This window comes from Astyanax mexicanus, chromosome 16 (assembly GCF_023375975.1).
Source record: "Astyanax mexicanus isolate ESR-SI-001 chromosome 16, AstMex3_surface, whole genome shotgun sequence".
Taxonomy (NCBI): domain Eukaryota; kingdom Metazoa; phylum Chordata; class Actinopteri; order Characiformes; family Acestrorhamphidae; genus Astyanax; species Astyanax mexicanus.
The window spans coordinates 25,500,845-25,518,714 of record NC_064423.1 but is presented as its reverse complement, the minus strand read 5'-3'; the positions used below and the strand labels follow the sequence as shown (position 1 = coordinate 25,518,714).

The 17,870-nt window shown below is 34.5% G+C and overlaps 2 long non-coding RNA genes across 5 annotated transcripts; one reads left to right on the top strand and one right to left on the bottom strand.

Annotated features, from left to right (window-relative positions):
- Positions 1-417: 417 nt before the first annotated feature.
- On the bottom strand, positions 418-7,382 carry LOC125782302 (uncharacterized). Of its 3 annotated transcripts, none has more exons than XR_007424925.1 (4): positions 7,149-7,382; positions 3,223-3,331; positions 1,622-1,735; positions 418-582 (listed from the first exon to the last, which is right to left on the bottom strand). It is a non-coding gene; the product is annotated as an uncharacterized LOC125782302 (long non-coding RNA). The 3 variants fall into 3 exon arrangements; XR_007424924.1 differs by lacking the exon at positions 7,149-7,382 and adding an exon at positions 6,325-6,441 and having other exon boundaries at positions 418-585; XR_007424923.1 differs by lacking the exon at positions 7,149-7,382 and adding an exon at positions 6,325-6,441.
- Positions 6,979-10,827, top strand: LOC125782301 (uncharacterized). 2 transcript variants are annotated; one of them, XR_007424921.1, is made up of 3 exons: positions 6,979-7,093; positions 9,512-9,625; positions 10,663-10,827. It is a non-coding gene; the product is annotated as an uncharacterized LOC125782301 (long non-coding RNA). The 2 variants fall into 2 exon arrangements; XR_007424922.1 differs by having other exon boundaries at positions 10,660-10,827.
- The last annotated feature ends 7,043 nt before the right edge of the window (positions 10,828-17,870 follow it).

Genomic DNA, 17,870 nt, shown 5'->3' with positions numbered 1-17,870 from the left:
GCAGTGTTCTGCAGTTCTTACTCTGTAAGTACCCAGTAAGTACTCAGAAACAACAGAGAGCGGGCTGTATTATGTAGTGTGCAGTGTTCTGCAGTTCTTACTCTGTAAGTACCCAGTAAGTACTCAGAAACAACAGAGAGCGGGCTGTATTATGTAGTGTGCAGTGTTCTACAGTTCTTACTCTGTAAGTACCCAGTAAGTACTCAGAAACAACAGAGAGCGGGCTGTATTATGTAGTGTGCAGTGTTCTGCAGTTCTTACTCTGTAAGTACCCAGTAAGTACTCAGAAACAACAGAGAGCAGGCTGTATTATGTAGTGTGCAGTGTTCTGCAGTTCTTACTCTGTAAGTACATACCACTGAGACCAATTTTTTGTTAAATCTTAATAAAAGCAAAAACAATCTGTACAACAATACATAACATTAAACTTATTTATTTATTTATTTACAATCATCATTGATTATATGTTTCTTTTAGGTAAAATGTTATATTTTTTGTTCTTCTTGATCTTCTTCTTCTTGTGCTTTTCCTTTTTTTCGTCTATCAGAAAGCAGGATGCGGAATCTTCTGCCCCTCTCCATCCTGCTTTTGTCCATAAGAAAAAAAAAATGAATAAGTTTACTTTTTAGATGCAATTATATGTATCATTAATTTCAAAGCATGTCACACAAGTTTTTAGCCTTTAGCAAATACTCATTGTGCATTTATAAAGTATATATATATATATATATATATATATATATATATATATATATATATATATATATATATATATATATATATAAACATACAGTTGGAAGTTTACATACACTCATGGACACAAATATCATGGAAATGTTTGCAAATACAGATTTACACATGAGTGATCACAAAAATTATGCAAGATAGTTTTGTCACTGGATCAGAAATAATTTAATTAATCAACTGGCCAATAGGAAAGTTATAATAGCATCATGCTTTTTGGCAGTTTTTTTTTTGGCAATAGATACATTAAAAAAGGTAAAGGGAAAATGAAGAGAGTAGGAAAGCTCAGAATTCTGCGGCTGAACCTAAAACTATCAGCTACACTGCTGGAATAAGCAAGGCAACTTTTTAACACTCTGGCCTCAAACATACAGGAAACGTGTATTGTGCTTAAAAGTTGTATCTGTGCAAGGAAACCAACAAATTTAGCGACATCTACTACTTCAGCCAAGAATGATCAAAACTACAACCACACAGACACACGCAAAGGCAATGTGTTGACACGTCTCAGAAGTATAAACTTATATATGTATATACTACGTCTTGTCTCTTGAACCCAATATTGTGAGATGAGTATCTCGTCACACCTTTTGTGAGCAGTGAACACTGCACATACACATTCAGTGTGAAACAGCTTAGCATGGAGCAGCAGCAAAGATGCATTAGTTAACAGCTGTAGTAATTATCTGGCTAATATATCAGATTAATCTGACCACAAACAAACTGCTCCAGACCACAGGGCACCTAAAGAGGACTTGTGATTAGGAAGGTGTTGATAATGTTATGCTTGATCTGTGTATTTCTGCAACTGAAAGTGAGAGAGAATTTAAACGATTTAAACAATAATTTACACATGCACATGGAGACACACACACACCTGAAGGACCTGCAGCCATGTCAGGAACAGATGTTAATTTGTCCACATGTTCCTTCAAAACTGTGCATTCATCATGTAGGAATTTGATTTCCACCTTTAGCTTTGCCACCTCAACTAAAAACAAAAACAAAAGAAAGTACAACATGTTAAGAGTGTAAAACCTTGTGCTGCTTGAGAAAATGTTTTAGGCTAATGGATTAATAAAAGAGTCACACCCCTAATGTATGTATCAAGTTTGCTTTAGTTTAATAAATGGTTTCATTTATAATTACATATAAATTATACAGATGCAGTTAGTCACATTTAAGGGGGAGGGGGGATCACTGTTTGTAAAATGCCTGGATGATGGGGCAAAAATATATACAGTGCCTCAAATAGGGCAGTGCAACAAGATGATATGTTTCATTATGACAATAATGTCTATTGTTTAGTATTAAGGTCTATCATCTATATCGTTGCAAAATACAACTTATTTTTTTGTTGCCTGGGTGATGCACCAAGGCTAATAGGATAGAAATGGGATAATAGGACAGCCCTACATCAGGATAGAAATGTTTGATCAAATTGCAAGGCCCTACCTCCGAGTACTATTCAACCCCCTACAGATTTTGCAAGTTAAACAGTCACAATTAACATATAATCGTGAAATATGGCCTATACGTGGCCCTGGACATGTTAAATACACTGTAGCAAAAAAATTATTCTCTGTTAAATTCATTTTGAAACATTTTGAAAAGTTAAAAATGGTCAATTATTATCCAACAATTCAAACCACCAGAATTATGTGTGGTTCCCTCAAGTTTTAAAATGTATTTGAGCTATTACAAACAATGAGCTTCACATGCTTGGATTATTTTTTTTTCTGACTACAAAAGCCCCTCCCTAAACAAAATAACAGCACTCATACATGGTAAGCATGGAAAACACTTGTCACAGATAAAACCTTGGAGGGTCACAAGGCTGGCAAGGGCTATAAAACCCTTTCAATGAGTTGGGCCTTTATGTCTTTGCTGTCGGGAGCATCATCCAGAAGTGGAAGGATTATGTAGCTACTTTTAACCTTACATGCCCTGGACAGCCTTTCAAAGTTTCCTGCTGTGCAGAGATCAGTCTTGTCTAAATGGTCATGGCTAGCTAATGGTGGTGGGGACATTGGTTTCAAAAAATACCATAAGTAATGAATTACATCACAATAGTTCCAAGCAAAATACTTAACATAAAGTCTTATAGTGACAATATATGTAATGGACTACCTTAGAAGGGAAACTAGTCAAGCATGTTCGTATAGATATCTATCCAAAGCCAAAACTATTAATACATTACCTTTAACCTTTTGATGCGCAACACAGGTTTACAATAAATTAATTTAAATTTAAATTAATTTAATCATTCAGTATTCAGTATTTTGGATCATAGTGCATCCTTATTTTATTTTGTATTTTCTTACTTTTTTAATAAAAGCTCTTTTTGTATCACTACTCCTCTAATGTGCAACATGGGTCAAAAATGGCCAGCAAGATATATCATAGAACCCATAGAAATCACAGCAGATGTATAATATTCGGTTGCTGCATTTCAATTTATATAATATCCTCTGTCACCTTGGCTGCTTGACCTGCTTCTTTCTTGTCTTGATGCTTCATCCTTGGTCACACCTGTCTCTTCATTGTCCACATATTTTTGAGGAAGAAGTCTTTTTGGTCTTTCCATCTTAGGGCACAGAGTAAAAATGTTCATGAAATTTGTAAATGAAAACAAAAAATATACTGTTTTGTCAAAAACCTATTTAACATTCATTTTTTTGTTGTTGTGCAGTAATTTTGTAGATCATAGATATGAGACTGTATAAACATACATAGTTTGAATCAGAACTGAAAATAATTATTGAATTAAATTATTATTAACACTACATTTTTTGTTGTTGATACTTATGTGTACTAAATAAGGGTATGTTGTTTGACGGTTGTGTATTATTATTAATATTAGTGCATATTTCATATTGTAAGACTGCACCCTTAACTTTAATATTAGTTAGGATGTCTGAATCATTAATTGAAAATACTTTTATTTAGAAATGTATGTAACTTTATTAAATAATTAAATAAATGTTGGATGAACGAACTATTTTACAAAAAATGTTTGATTAAATAAATTTTACAATAATAAAGATGTGTAAAATAAAGAGCAGTGCATTTATAAAAAAGAGAAGCTCAAAAATGGTAGTATATTAAAATTATTATAAAACACAATACATTAATAAGTATGAAATACACAAAGTTAAATTACTGCATTAATATGTGAATGATAATTTGTTATAATAATAGTAGGAAACATTGTGTTTTTCTGAACATATTTTCTGCAGACTAAACATAACAATACAATATTTAAATGTAATTTGATATTATGTTAAAAATCCATCAGGTCTAGTGCATTTCATATACTGTAATGTTACAAAACAATCCAAATAAGCCAATATTTAAAATAATAAACTGAATGAAGGAAAGGTTGAAATTAAATAATCCCTGATTATCTACACATAAATGAATTGCAAACCAAATTAACCAGCTGAGGATCTAACAATCATGGCTGGGTTTAAGATCATTAAGTCTGATGTTCTTAATGTTAAGATGCTTTTGGAAAACAGATCATTATAAGTTCTATATACCATAACTGTAAATATTAAAAAGAAAATCCTGTACTCCTGGAGTCCTGGTGCACACCTTGTCCTGTAAAGCTGCTTTTTATAACCCCTGTTCTAAAAAGAACTTTAAACCCACACTTCACCGAGTTCTACTGTTCTTACTCTGAAAGTATGCAGTACTTACTCTGTAAGTACTCAGAAACAACAGAGAGCGGGCTGTATTATGTAGTGTGCAGTGTTCTGCAGTTCTTACTCTGTAAGTACCCAGTAAGTACTCAGAAACAACAGAGAGCGGGCTGTATTATGTAGTGTGCAGTGTTCTGCAGTTCTTACTCTGTAAGTACCCAGTAAGTACTCAGAAACAACAGAGAGCGGGCTGTATTATGTAGTGTGCAGTGTTCTGCAGTTCTTACTCTGTAAGTACCCAGTAAGTACTCAGAAACAACAGAGAGCGGGCTGTATTATGTAGTGTGCAGTGTTCTACAGTTCTTACTCTGTAAGTACCCAGTAAGTACTCAGAAACAACAGAGAGCGGGCTGTATTATGTAGTGTGCAGTGTTCTGCAGTTCTTACTCTGTAAGTACCCAGTAAGTACTCAGAAACAACAGAGAGCAGGCTGTATTATGTAGTGTGCAGTGTTCTGCAGTTCTTACTCTGTAAGTACATACCACTGAGACCAATTTTTTGTTAAATCTTAATAAAAGCAAAAACAATCTGTACAACAATACATAACATTAAACTTATTTATTTATTTATTTACAATCATCATTGATTATATGTTTCTTTTAGGTAAAATGTTATATTTTTTGTTCTTCTTGATCTTCTTCTTCTTGTGCTTTTCCTTTTTTTCGTCTATCAGAAAGCAGGATGCGGAATCTTCTGCCCCTCTCCATCCTGCTTTTGTCCATAAGAAAAAAAAAATGAATAAGTTTACTTTTTAGATGCAATTATATGTATCATTAATTTCAAAGCATGTCACACAAGTTTTTAGCCTTTAGCAAATACTCATTGTGCATTTATAAAGATAATAAAGATGTGTAAAATAAAGAGCAGTGCATTTATAAAAAAGAGAAGCTCAAAAATGGTAATTTGTGTAATTTGATATTATGTTAAAAATCCATCAGGTCTAGTGCATTTCATATACTGTAATGTTACAAAACAATCCAAATAAGCCAATATTTAAAATAATAAACTGAATGAAGGAAAGGTTGAAATTAAATAATCCCTGATTATCTACACATAAATGAATTGCAAACCAAATTAACCAGCTGAGGATCTAACAATCATGGCTGGGTTTAAGATCATTAAGTCTGATGTTCTTAATGTTAAGATGCTTTTGGAAAACAGATCATTATAAGTTCTATATACCATAACTGTAAATATTAAAAAGAAAATCCTGCATAAACATGACCTAGACGTATTGTTAAACTATCAATTAATATGTAATTATTAAGTATTAATGAGTAGAGCAGACCATCATGGATCAATATTAATAATAATAATAATAATAATAATAATAATAATAATAATAATAATAATAATAATAATATTACTCTACTAACATTACTAACTATGAAACTTTTTAATGGATTCAAAGGGTGCATTTTCCGATCCTATGGCCGTCACAAAAAAAATAGCTTTATATTTTGCTTCTTGTTTGAGCAGACCGCTCTATTGGACATTCTCAGTACCACCTTAAATTGCGCAACATACTTTCTATTCCTGCAGCAATATTTAAGGTGGAATGGGGGAAAATGATGCGCCACTTAAGGTGTAACAGGGTATTTGAACAAAAAAAAAAACTCACGACAGCCTTGTTATTTTCTTTGAAGTAATTTTGTTATGAACCCTATAGCTTCAGTTAACCTAGCTATCACTACAAATCCATGCTGTCGGGAGCAGAGCAAAAAACGTTGCTGAGGAGCTGTGTGTTAACCAGCTAGAGGATTTATAATTTAAACTAGTTAAGCTAAGATTGGTAACATCTATGTATGTTGACTTAAAATCAATAAACCCTATTATGCATATCAATATTAATGTATCATATCATATTCCACCTTACCTCGCTCCATGCTTAACAGCCAGTGTTGTAGTACAAACAGTTAACCAAGTGAACTAAGTTTAAATTCTCAGTACTCCACCTACTGGAAGGGAGGTTTAGCAATACTGCTAGCTTGTAATGCTTTCAAATTTTTTTGTCGCAAACCAATTCCAAGGTACCTATAACTAGTCTACAAAGTAAATAAAATAACAGTAAAACAGAAAAAAACATTTTCTAAATAAATAATTAGTAAAATAAATACAAAAAATGTTGACCCATCTTGACAATATCACTTAATTAAGTATTGGGTTTGATCATTTGAACAAGGCATAAAATGAAATTATATTAATAATAATATTATTACAGTAATCATAATAAAAACGTATTATTATTATTATTATTATTTTATATTTAACTATATATATATATATTATTATATATTCAAATTTTGTTTTATTTAAAAGGGTATAAGTGCTTTGATATGCTATATTATTGTTATGTTTGTCACATTTAATCGTCTTAAAATTACAATAATATTGTTTTTCGTAATAATGTATTTGACAAAACATCGTCCACAAAAATGTTATTATGAAACACATATGCATGTATTACTTTTTGTTTGACAGCAACAAATTAAAAGAAAATATATTATGGCCAATTAGACATTTACGAGAGTAAATGTGAATGCAGCAGGAAATGACGTCAGGACCGCAGGAGTTGTTTGGAAAACTGAGTGGCACAAAGCGAGGGAGCCAGCAGCCGTGAAAAAAGGAGACACGAAAGGAAAAAGGTAAAATCAGTTTAGGTTAACTATCTATCATTGACATGAGTAAAGCGTTACTTACTGGAATTATATCGCGGTCACGCCATCTGCACTTAGAAAACGCTCGGTCGCGCTATCTACACCGAGAACTGGAGTGCGCGTCTAAGCCGTGTATTACGGTAGCCGCGTGCACAGCGCACCCGGAGGAGCAGAGACTGGCGCTTCTCGTGCAGAGACTTAAAATGGAACAGAGACTAGTTTTACACCCAAATAAACATGATTTAATGAGGGATAATCCACAAATATACACCAGAAAGACCACTGCTTATCTGTAGAGCAGTGTAACGTTTTGGAAAAAGAGCTATTAAATAAGCAAATCAAATTAATATCATATCACAGCACTAAATTCTTAGTGATCTTTTTCTCATATATCCCAGATAAATGTTTGAAGTGATATTACCGTATCATTTTGGAGTAATTTGATACCAAAAATGTCCATTCGTTTTTTTTTTAAAGATATTTCGGGGCTATAAAACCAAAAAAAAATCTAATTGTTATCATATTAGACAATGAAATCCGTGAAGAAGACATTCCATACTGTTAATGTTATTCATGTCAAGTGATATTACTGTAAAATTTTAGAGTAAAATATATTTAGAGAAAAATATCTAATCTAATCAAATTGTTATCCAATGCTACCAAGACAGCCTTAAAGAACACATTCCATACTAATAATGACATGAATAACAAAGAATATTACTGTATCATTTTGGAGTAATTGGATACCAAACTTAAGAAAAAATGTCCAATCGCTTTAGCATAAACCACATTTCAAAGTCCTATAAAACCAGCAAATCAAATGGTTATCCAATGCTACCAAGACAGCCTTAAAGAAAACATTCCATACTAATAATAGATTGAGTAACAAAGAATATTACTGTATCATTTTGGAGTAATTGGATACCCAACTTAGGAAAAATGTCTATTCGGTTGTACTTAAACCACATTTCGGAGTCCTATAAAACCAGCAAATCAAATGGTTATCCAATGACACTCAGACAGTCTTGAAGAACACATTCCATACATTCCATTAATGGCATGAGTAACAAAGAATATTACTGTATCATTTTGGAGTAATTGGATACCAAACTTAAGAAAAAATGTCCAATCGCTTTAGCATAAACCACATTTCAAAGTCCTATAAAACCAGCAAATCAAATGGTTATCCAATGCTACCAAGACAGCCTTAAAGAAAACATTCCATACTAATAATAGATTGAGTAACAAAGAATATTACTGTATCATTTTGGAGTAATTGAATACCAAACTTAGGAAAAATGTCTGTTCGCTTTTGCATAAACCACATTTCAAAGTCCTATAATACCAGCAAATCAAATTGTTATTCAAGGCACCAGAACAGTCTTGAAGAACACATTCCATGGAATGTGTTCTTTAAGACTGTCTTGGTGGTATTGGATAACATTTTGATTTTTTGGTTTTATAGGACTCCGAAATCCTTCCACTTCTGGATGATGCTCCCGACAGCAAAGACATAAAGGCCCAACTCATTGAAAGGGTTTTATAGCCCTTGCCAGCCTTGTGACCCTCCAGGGTTTTATCTGTGACAAGTGTTTTCCATGCTTACCATGTATGAGTGCTGTTCTTTTGTTTAGGGAGGGGCTTTTGTAGTCAGAAAAAAAATTAATCCAAGCATGTGAAGCTCATTTTTTGTAATAGCTCAAATACATTTTAAAACTTGAGGGAACCACACAGAATTCTGGTGGTTTGAATTGTTGGATAATAATTGACCATTTTTAACTTTTCAAAATGTTTCAAAATGAATTTAACAGAGAATATTTTTTTTGCTACAGTGTATTTAACATGTCCAGGGCCACGTATAGGCCATATTTCACGATTATATGTTAATTGTGACTGTTTAACTTGCAAAATCTGTAGGGGGTTGAATAGTACTCGGAGGTAGGGCCTTGCAATTTGATCAAACATTTCTATCCTGATGTAGGGCTGTCCTATTATCCCATTTCTATCCTATTAGCCTTGGTGCATCACCCAGGCAACAAAAAAATAAGTTGTATTTTGCAACGATATAGATGATAGACCTTAATACTAAACAATAGACATTTTTTATTGTCATAATGAAACATATCATCTTGTTGCACTGCCCTATTTGAGGCACTGTATATATTTTTGCCCCATCATCCAGGCATTTTACAAACAGTGATCCCCCCTCCCCCTTAAATGTGACTAACTGCATCTGTATAATTTATATGTAATTATAAATGAAACCATTTATTAAACTAAAGCAAACTTGATACATACATTAGGGGTGTGACTCTTTTATTAATCCATTAGCCTAAAACATTTTCTCAAGCAGCACAAGGTTTTACACTCTTAACATGTTGTACTTTCTTTTGTTTTTGTTTTTAGTTGAGGTGGCAAAGCTAAAGGTGGAAATCAAATTCCTACATGATGAATGCACAGTTTTGAAGGAACATGTGGACAAATTAACATCTGTTCCTGACATGGCTGCAGGTCCTTCAGGTGTGTGTGTGTCTCCGTGTGCATGTGTAAATTATTGTTTAAATCGTTTAAATTCTCTCTCACTTTCAGTTGCAGAAATACACAGATCAAGCATAACATTATCAACACCTTCCTAATCACAAGTCCTCTTTAGGTGCCCTGTGGTCTGGAGCAGTTTGTTTGTGGTCAGATTAATCTGATATATTAGCCAGATAATTACTACAGCTGTTAACTAATGCATCTTTGCTGCTGCTCCATGCTAAGCTGTTTCGCACTGAATGTGTATGTGCAGTGTTCACTGCTCACAAAAGGTGTGACGAGATACTCATCTCACAATATTGGGTTCAAGAGACAAGACGTAGTATATACATATATAAATTTATACCTCTGAGACGTGTCAACACATTGCCTTTGCGTGTGTCTGTGTGGTTGTAGTTTTGATCATTCTTGGCTGAAGTAGTAGATGTCGCTAAATTTGTTGGTTTCCTTGCACAGATACAACTTTTAAGCACAATACACGTTTCCTGTATGTTTGAGGCCAGAGTGTTAAAAAGTTGCCTTGCTTATTCCAGCAGTGTAGCTGATAGTTTTAGGTTCAGCCGCAGAATTCTGAGCTTTCCTACTCTCTTCATTTTCCCTTTACCTTTTTTAATGTATCTATTGCCAAAAAAAACTGCCAAAAAGCATGATGCTATTATAACTTTCCTATTGGCCAGTTGATTAATTAAATTATTTCTGATCCAGTGACAAAACTATCTTGCATAATTTTTGTGATCACTCATGTGTAAATCTGTATTTGCAAACATTTCCATGACATTTGTGTCCATGAGTGTATGTAAACTTCCAACTGTATGTTTATATATATATATATATATATATATATATATATATATATATATATATATATATATATATATATATATATATACTTTATAAATGCACAATGAGTATTTGCTAAAGGCTAAAAACTTGTGTGACATGCTTTGAAATTAATGATACATATAATTGCATCTAAAAAGTAAACTTATTCTTTTTTTTTTTCTTATGGACAAAAGCAGGATGGAGAGGGGCAGAAGATTCCGCATCCTGCTTTCTGATAGACGAAAAAAAGGAAAAGCACAAGAAGAAGAAGATCAAGAAGAACAAAAAATATAACATTTTACCTAAAAGAAACATATAATCAATGATGATTGTAAATAAATAAATAAATAAGTTTAATGTTATGTATTGTTGTACAGATTGTTTTTGCTTTTATTAAGATTTAACAAAAAATTGGTCTCAGTGGTATGTACTTACAGAGTAAGAACTGCAGAACACTGCACACTACATAATACAGCCTGCTCTCTGTTGTTTCTGAGTACTTACTGGGTACTTACAGAGTAAGAACTGCAGAACACTGCACACTACATAATACAGCCCGCTCTCTGTTGTTTCTGAGTACTTACTGGGTACTTACAGAGTAAGAACTGCAGAACACTGCACACTACATAATACAGCCCGCTCTCTGTTGTTTCTGAGTACTTACTGGGTACTTACAGAGTAAGAACTGCAGAACACTGCACACTACATAATACAGCCCGCTCTCTGTTGTTTCTGAGTACTTACTGGGTACTTACAGAGTAAGAACAGCAGAACACTGCACACTACATAATACAGCCCGCTCTCTGTTGTTTCTGAGTACTTACAGAGTAAGTACTGCATACTTTCAGAGTAAGAACAGTAGAACTCGGTGAAGTGTGGGTTTAAAGTTCTTTTTAGAACAGGGGTTATAAAAAGCAGCTTTACAGGACAAGGTGTGCACCAGGACTCCAGGAGCAAGACAAAGGCAACAACGGTGAGAAGAGTCGAGCAGAAAAGGACTGAAGATGGAAACCTATCCACCATTATCCATTAAAATAAAACCTTGTGTTTTCTGTGTATTAAAAAATAAATTCCCTTTGAAATCTCAGCATTATCTTTTTATTCAAACTAATAAAATATATTAGAATGATAAGTCCCTTGGGTATGACTGGAATGAAACCTTTATAACTATCATGAACAAAATGTTTAAATAAGACACACATATATATACATACATTAATATTGCACCAGAAATTTAGGGAAAGTGCAGGCAATGACATATCCAGTTTTTTTATACTGTTGTTCCTGGTAATTAATTTGTACCTACATTTAAGTACTAGGAGAACCACATAAGTATTTTAAATAAACTGATAAATACAGAAACGTTATACCATATGTTTTGGTAAAGTACACGGTAAGTGTCAGAAAGTTACCCAGTTGTTACTCTCTTGTTCCTGGTTCTTTCTGTGTTCTTTATTTATACTTACAGTTAAGTACCTGTAGGACCCGGTAAGTATGTTGAATGTACCCTGGTTCATACAGAGAACTTACACCGTAAGTAAAGGGTACATACAGAGAACTTACACCGTAAGTAAAGGGTACATACAGAGAACTTACACCGTAAGTAATGGATACTTACCCTCTAAAACGCGGGCTGTATTATAAAGCGTTACCGAATTTTTACAGTTTGACGACTCAATTATACTGAAGTTGAATAGCTACGTAAGACCTGTTTAATGTCTGAAGTTTGCATCTTTAGTTGGTTAAACCTGAACCTAAGAAGGCCATTGAATTTAGATTAAGTTAGTTAAGTTTTAATTAGCTACAATGAGTTGTAATTGAAATAGACCCATTGACAAAAACTTAATGCTTCCATTGACTGCTGCAAAATGTGGTATGCAGTTATGTCTCAGGAAGATTTGTAAATTACCACAGGTTTGGTCTGAGCATAAAAGTGCTTTCCCGTTCTCCTTTAATATAGCTCTCAGAGGCTACTTTTGGCCAGTCAACAGATTATGGTAGGGGCTAAAAATAAAGGAGTGAGAGAAGCTTAACCTAAACTATCCATCAGCCAGCCCCCATCACCTTCATTTGTAGTGATGTTAAAAAAAGAGGAACCTGGACTTCTACGAACTGCCACCATATCATCTTCAGAAATGAATTCAGATCCTCTTTGGGAAATACAGTGACTGTCAGAGACTACTTTTGAATAGTGTACCTCTTGGTGAGAGATCAGTGACTGCTAGACATGCCTCAACAATGCATTCAAAGGCATTTTGCCCAGTTGGGAGACTTGGCTTGATATTGGAAATGAACAACTGAGCAAAGCAAGATCTAGACTATCCATCAGCAAGCCCCATGGCCCTTGTTCATGGTGGTGTTGAAAATGAGAAACCTGGACTGGACTTCTACGAATTGCCTCCATAAAATCATCAGAAATTAATTATGGTTCTCTTTGGGAAATAGCTATCAGAGGCTACTTTTGAATAGTGTACCTTATAGTGAAAGATCATTGACTACTAGAAATGGTTCTACAATGCAATCAAATGCATTTTGCCCAGTTAAGAGACTTGGCTTGATATGGGCTTAAAAGGAAGGAGTGAGAGAAGCAAGATCTAGACTATGCATCGGTCAGCCCCCATTGCCTTTGTTTGTGGTGGTATTGAAAATGAGAAACTTGGACTAGACTTCTACAAAACTGCCACCATATCATCTGTAGAAACTAATCCAGGTGTCCTTTGGGAAATACCTCTACTACATAAACACTACTTTTATATAGTGTACCTCTTAGTGAGAGATCATTGACTACTATAAATGGTTCTACAATGCAATCAAATGCATTTTGCCCAGTTGAGAGACTTGGATTAATATGGGTTTAAGTGAAGGAGTGAAAAAAGCATTATCTAGACTATCTATTAGCCATGCCCCATGGCCCTTGTTCATTTTTGGTGGTATTGAAAATGAGAAACCTGGACTAGACTTCTATGAACTGCCACCATATCATCTTTAGAAACTAATCCAGGTTCCCTTTGGGAAATACCTCTTAAACGCTACTTTTAAATAGTGTACCTCTTAGTGAAAGATCATTGACAACTATAAATGGTTCTACAATGTAATCAAAGGCATTTTGCCCAGTTAAGTCAGCCCCCATTGCCTTTGTTTCTGGCGGTGTTGAAAATGAGAAACCTGGACTAGACTTCTACAACACTGCCACCATATCATCTTCAGAAATGAATCCAGGTTCTCTTTGGGATCTGTTAATGGCCAGGTTAGGAAATGAAGGCCTTGTGTTGAGCACTTTTACCCCAACTGCTGGTGTGATGGTTTGGGGAGCATCTGCATATAATGACAAGCTTAACAATTTGTGAAAGACATGCCCAAGCGTTGCTTCTTTTGGAAGGGCTTCTAACTGGCTATTGACTACTATCAGTAGTACAATGCCCTGATTAGGGTGAATAATAATTAATAACACACAAACATAGGTAAATGGTATGATTACAGAGAGAGAGGCTTGTCCACGTACAAAACAGGTGCTACAGAAGAACATACAGCATTTGTTGGATAAACTTGTAGAAACTTTAATGAATCACAAATCAGTGCAGATGAAACAATTTCAGCTACAGTTAAGCGATTTAAGGGTAGATCATTTCATATTTAAGGTTAGCGAGCTTGGCTGGTTGCTGACACGTGGGATAAGAGCATCTGCTTAATATGTAAATGTGAATGCAAATGCAGGGGGTTACATTTTTCTTTATGACTTCCAATGAATTGCAGTGAGGCTTTGTTTTCTCTGAAGGAGTGCCAAGTTCATATTCAGCAAATGGAAATGAGTGTGTAGAGCAGTATGTCATGGTTATTTGCAGGGTGTGTGTGTTGGTGCTGCAGCTGTTTCTGAAGCTTTTATCTGCCAGTTTTCTGCTTTCTGCTGGTTTATCTGCCCCACTGTCTTCATATCCTTTTCATTTGACATCAGAGTAACTCCATTAGCCAGGGTGTGTGTGTGTGAGTGTGAGTGAGCGCGTGGAGTGAGTTACAGCCGCTCTCTGTCAGCGCTGTCACACACTCAGATTCACCACCAACTATTGATTCAATCAGGGCCTAAAGAACGGCCGCTGGAAAAGGTGCCTGGGGGGCAGTTCTTATAACCAAGCGCCAATTTGTCTTCTAAGCAGTGGCACATCAAGACTTCTGCAGCTATTCATTTACCACATATATACACACACACACACACACACTAGTGTTTGTTTTTAGACCTTGTCAGGACATGATGACTTCAACCTGCATAGGATATGTGTATAACATACAGTATCTACCAGACATGCTATAATATACAAAATATGTACTGCATATGTACAGTAAGTATAATATGTGAATATAATAGTATGAATGAATGTGAGTTATCTTTTTATTATTTAAGGTATAAAAGCTCTGTATCTTTTTTTTAATTTCACCAATTTCTCATTTTCTGCAAATAAATGTTCTAAATGACAATATTTTTATTTGGAATTTGGGAGAAATGTTGTCTGTAGTTTATAGAATAAAACAAAAATGCTCATTTTACTCAAAAATAAATAGCAAAATCAGAGAAACCGATTCAGAAACTGAATCGGTTTCTTATTTTTTTCCAGAGCTGTATATTGTTGCTGTCACACTAAAACCTTGTATCTCTGTATATGACATAAATTAAACTATGCCAATTGTCTTTTACATTGTTTCAATAATTTTTAATAATAAATCAACCAATAAAGATCTTTCTCCTTTTTTTTTTTTGCAGATTTAAGATTTACTTCTGACAGCGACTATAATATTCTGTGTATATAAAGCCTTAATAGTAAAGCCTTATAGTAACCTTACACAACAATGTCACGTACATATTTTTAATGTATTACAACATACAGTATAGTAGTAATAACAACATTATCCCTGAATGTTTTCTTTCATATCATAGCTTTTTTTTTTTTTGCAAAAATATTTTCAGTTATGACATAATTCAAATCTGACAGTGACTCGTTGTTTTGGTTCTAAATGTTATTATGTCAGTCAAGTATGTTTAAAAGATGTATTATATTGTGAAGTGCAGAGGAGGGGGAGCTATAGGTCTACCTCATGCCATGACACGCAGCCCCAGTCTGTCCCAGCTGGCATGCATTGGACAGGCATAAAGACCCTGTCTCATGGACCTAGAAACTGTTAAGTTATGTGACTAGAGCCCTACTGGGCTGTCATAATGTGGAGTTAAGTTTGTTTGGATGTTTTGAAGGGCATTTTTGGCTAAATAAATCACAATGTGACACAGACAAACACACAGAAACAGACATGCATCCCACTGTTATACTGCATATGTCAGGTTTCCAAAATCAAACAGGGTTTGTCATCTGTGATTTGTTTCCTGATCAAGAATTTAAAATAAGCTGCACCACCTGGATTTAACTAAGCAAATAGGTAAGAACCTTTACTGAATAATTACTGTATGGGTAATTATCTTTCAGCTGGCAACAAATTGTAGATTTAACCCTGACCAACTGATGCAGTGAGTAGCTTCTCATTATTAAACAACCACATGTAAAGACACATCCTTTGGTTTGGAAAAAGATGTTTATCTGTTTCTGATAAATAAAACTATATACATATATAAATGAATAATATTGTGTACAACAGATGTATTATATATATTGTAATTTTAGATATGGTACACAGTCAGACAATCGCACAGAAACAGACACACACACACCCACTGTTATACTGCATATGCCAGGTCTCCAAAATCAATCAGGGGTTTGTCGTCTGCGATTTGTTTCCTGTTCAAGAATTGTAAAATTGCTGGAGCATCCATTCTGAGCTGCAGGGAAATTCAGTGTTCCTCTGAGATCAGGGCTGTTTATCCATTCGTCTCTGTACAGTAAATCAGCTCAGAGTCTTCTGCTGCCGGATGCAGACGATGGAGAGCATTCCTGCTGCATGCTGTAAAAGACTGGAGTTCAATTTACCTCTGTATGTAGGAGGATAAAAATGCATGTAAAAAAATAAAAGCAAGGTTAATACTAATAGAAATGCATCAATTATGAGATATTCAAATTCAGAAACAATTTAGACCATGCTATTCTAATGATATGGTAATGTGGGAGGAGACTGTAAGATAGAAGTAACTGAGAATTTTCGACTAGGCTTGAGAAAACCACATCCTTTACATTGAGTGAAAATCACTGCATAATTGCTCAGTAGACCCCGTTTAACTAAAGAGTAAAACTGAGCATGTGCAGTAGTGTGCAGTAGTATTTGGCTTGGCCTCAACTAGAGTACGACTACAATTTGAAGATTTTGCAACATAAATGACTTAGTTAGGCCAACTTTTAACAAGAAACTTAATAATGTAAGCTGAGGCGATTAGTTTGCTATAGTTTATGGTGCAATTCAATATTTCTTGTTCAGCTTAAACTTAAAAAAAAAAAAAACTTAAGGAGAACAATTTTACGTTTTTTTTTTTTTTTGTTTAGTTTTTTTGTGTAGCCTATCTTTACCAAAAATGTATTTATTAATCTTGTTAATTTGCTCATAAAATACATAATGTCAGCATACCACCGAGAAGGATGAACCACATCCAACAGGATTAACTGTGGACGCAAGAGGAAGCTGTCTGAAAGGGATGTTCGGGTGCTGACCCGGATTGTATCCAAAAAACATAAACCCACGGCTGCCCAAATCATGACAGAATTTAATGTGCACCTCAACTCTCCTGTTTCCACCAGAACTGTCCGTTGGGACAATAAATTATTGTGCTCTAAAACCAGGTGTTTCAGTTTCATTGTCCAAACCCTGTAATTAAGTTGTCAGAAAATAGCTTTTGTATTTTAGTGTTTAATGGAATATATTAAGTCTGGGTTGGTCGGAAAGTGTGTTGAAACAACACTTCCATTTTTTATGTCACTACAACTCAATAAAACAATAAATGAAAATAAAAATCCTGTCAACTTCATATATTTTTTTTTATCTTACAACAGGGTATTTATTTAAATATTGGCTAAAGGCCATGAAAACGACTTTTTAGAGTGTATAGAAAAGTGTAGCAAACTCTGCTGTGGGGTCGCTAGAACACGTTTGCTGCTTAAGGCCTGAATATTCATGCCGGGTTTTCTGCGTTCTACGATGCAGCTGGCCGTGCACAGCAAACTGCCACTGAGGGACCGTGAAACATGCCGTGAGTATTGTATAGCCTGTAAATCACAGGGGCTTATATTACACCTCACTGAGGCAAAATTAATGAAGCTTTTAATGGCAGGGATCTATTAGCTGCGCTGCAACTGTAACAAGCAATCCTCATCCTAATGGCTTTCAGTTAACTCTCAGTTAAAGCAGTGGCTGGATACAATTACAGTGAAATACAGTACGGGCTTTCCTTTCTGCATTTAATACATTTTCATTATAAACT